We start from the raw sequence: 3,800 nt of genomic DNA on the forward strand, positions 1-3,800 counted from the left end.
GGATATGAGTGAATTATATGTATGTCTCGCCTATCTAAGTAGCTCTGAAAAGAACTGTTGAGAATGTGAGTGTTCCAAAAAGGATAAGCTGACTGATGACGCATAGCGGGTTTTTCAAACTGATGACGCATAACGAGTTTTTCTAATGACAGGCCCAGTCACGTTGAAGTCTGACGAATAATAACGTATAATGAAAAGATCAAAACATTCTCTGGTACGTATGACGTCTGACTGAAATCAACCAATGAGCGAAGCGCACCTTTCGGTCGTAGGGATCACATGACCCCTGAAGTTGTTTTTAATGCTATAATGAAAGTCTTACAATCTCAAGCAGATACCTTTGTTAATGAAACTTTAAAAATTAACGTTTTGCATTTTAGAATGCCTATAGGGGGTGGTAGGGTAAGAAAAGGGATTGGTAAAGAATTTGGGGGTAGATGTCTCAGAATTAACAATGGGTTGTATGAGAATATCTGTTGTGCCAGAGCGATCGTCACCGGGATCTCAATGATTGAGGATAAAATTAATAATAGACAAAGATGGGATAATGTGAGGAAAGGCCGCTGTAAACAGGGAAGGGCTGCTCTCCATTTGTTGAGAAATGCTGGGGTTAGAAAGGGACCCTGTGGCATTAACGAATTGAAAGCGCTTCAGACGAGTATTCCCAATTATCAACTCATTGTTATTTCTAAAGATAATTTAAATACTGTTATATTTAGTTGGGAATTCAAACAAAAGCAAATTTATTTATATCTTCATGATAATCTTTTTGATTTGATTTCTAGTATCACAGCTTTTTTTTTTTTGAAATTAGGTATTTCTGCAACAAATTTTTAAAAGGGTATAATAACAAGTTTAAGCATACATGTGAATATGTGTGTAATTTATGTAAATCTAATTATTGTACAGCCTCTGTTAATTCTGATTACTCTGTAGAATGTGTAGACTAACAGACTTATTAAAAATCAGCAATGCTTTAATAATCATAAAACAACCGTAAAACGGGATAAAACATCAAATTGTCAAAAAATTAAATCGTGTAAAACATGTAACCGTATTCTTCGTAAGGGTCATAGAAGCGATAATTACGTGTGTAGGGTTTGTAGGATAGACGTTTCCTACGATCATAAATGTTTTATGAAACAGATTGTAGAAAACAAAAACAAAAATCGATCTCAAACCATATACACCGGAAGAGATGAGAATTCGAGCAAAGGAATTAATCTTCCAATATATCAGTGGTATGATATGTTACGACAAGCCAATAAAGTTGAATACATGTTACAAGAACTTAATGGTGAAGATGTTTGCGGTAATGGTACGGATGAAAATGATAATGGCGGAAAGAGAAAACAAGTTGAGGGAAAAAAGATACAATGCGCAGATGAATGCGGTTCAGCGTCAGAAGAAAATTACAATGAGAAAACTAAGACGGCCCCATATTCCGATGTTCTTGTAGGCCTAGATACCGATCCATGTAATCAGGAATACTGGTTTTATCATCCAAAATAGTGATCAGATCAAACAACTTCATACAATTTTGCTCAAAGTTGGAAGCGTTATGGCATTAATCGACCATACCAAAACGAAATTTAAGCAATTAGTTGAAGAATATTTACTAAGCTAACACTGAATTCACGAACTTGTAAATTAATGTAGATTCTATGATGATATGTATACTGTCTCTTATACACATCTAGATGTGTATAAGATTGATAGAAACAAAATAAATCAAAAGCTATTTGCTTCTAAAACAAAATCGTATGACTATTTGATATTAATTTATTTGATAAACTTTTAAATGCCTAGAGCTCTTAAATATGTAATGTATTATTATTATTATTATTATTGTTATTATTATTATTATTATTATTATTATGTAACAGCGATAGATGAGCAATGGGAATTAGATTTCGTGGATTTAACAACACTACAACGCTACAATAAACAATATAGATTTCTTATTACATGTACCGATGTATTATCGAAATATGCGTGGGCTATCCTTATTAAGAACAAATCTTCCGATACAATGTTGGAGGCTATGAAGAAACTTTTATCGGGCAAAAGAAAGCCTTCAAAATTTCATACAGATAGAGGTTCAGAATTTACAAACAAAAAGGTTCAAGCATATCTTAAATCACAAGACATACATTTCTTTATGACAAACAATGAAACAAAGGCTAGTGTTGTTGAGAGAGATTCAATAGAACATTAAAAACGAGGATGTAGAGATATTTCACGTCTAAAGTTACCAATAAATATATCGATGCGCTTCCCAATGATGTAATTTCTGTTATTTGAAGAGCGTTTGCTAAGCTAAAAACTCTTAATTTATGAATTTGTAAATTAATGAAAATTTTATGACGATATGTATATTATTAGTTTGCTACAAACAAAAAATAAATGAAAATCTATTCTTGCTTATTATTTAAATTTATATTGTATGCTGGTAGTGGAGTAGATACAGTATCACACCAACAGCAAGAAAAAACTGATAATAAGTTTTAGACGACCCGAAAATTCTGATAATTTCAGAGGGGTAAAATCATAATTTAAACTGGTTACAATGGTGAAGACGACCATGATGACGTTTGTGATGAGGATGATAATGATACTGTTGATGGTGATAATGTTTAATAAGATAATAAACAATATTGATGGATTATGCAAAGTATCAGTGGTGATGATGTGGATGCTGCTGTTTGTGATGATAATAATAACAAAGATGATAACTACGATGGATATTGATGATAGTGACTATGATATTGATGATGGTGATCAAAGTGAGGATGATGGTATATGTTATTAGGATGCTAAAAATGTTGTTGATAGTAGTTATGGTAGCGATTATGATTATTTTGGCAACCGTAGTGATGGTATTGATGTTAGTGAAGACAACTATGAGATGAATGTTGATGCGACCCGAAAATTCTGATAATTTCAGAGGGGTAAAATCATAATTTAAACTGGTTACAATGGTGAAGACGACCATGATGACGTTTGTGATGAGGATGATGATGATACTGTTGATGGTGATAATGTTTAATAAGATAATAAACAATATTGATGGATTATGCAAAGTATCAGTGGTGATGATGTGGATGCTGCTGTTTGTGATGATAATAATAACAAAGATGATACGATGGATATTGATGATAGTGACTATGATATTGATGATGGTGATCAAAGTGAGGATGATGGTATATGTTATTAGGATGCTAAAAATGTTGTTGATAGTAGTTATGGTAGCGATTATGATTATTTTGGCAACCGTAGTGATGGTATTGATGTTAGTGAAGACAACTATGAGATGAATGTTGATGATAGTGACTACGGTATGGTAGTGATGATGAAAATCAAAGTGAGGATGATGGTGGAGGTGATTATGATGCTACAAAGGGTGATGATATTGACTATGGTGTGATTATGATTATATTGACAGACATACTGATGGTGATGATGTAGGCGAAGTTGACGACAATGATGATGATGATGGTGGCGATGATGGGTGCAAACATTAAAAGCGAGTTATTATACCGCAAAAATAGAAATTGTATTCATAGGCCTAATCCCTATTTTTTACATTTTAAAAGTAAGGTCTATGATATCCTCGGATACAATCAAAACAGAAAGAATATAACAAAAATAATCCAAACAAATAATAATTAGAAAAAAAACTCAAAATACTTTAAAGAAATATATTCAAAATACTCTCGGCATAGAAAAATAAAATTGTCCATATCATAGAGTTGGTAAACAATGCTATGATAAATACAGTTCCATAGCCGATTATTTTG

This window comes from Anneissia japonica, unplaced genomic scaffold (genome assembly GCF_011630105.1).
Source record: "Anneissia japonica isolate Jap-2015-1 unplaced genomic scaffold, ASM1163010v1 scaffold230_len61860_cov109, whole genome shotgun sequence".
NCBI lineage: Eukaryota > Metazoa > Echinodermata > Crinoidea > Comatulida > Comatulidae > Anneissia > Anneissia japonica.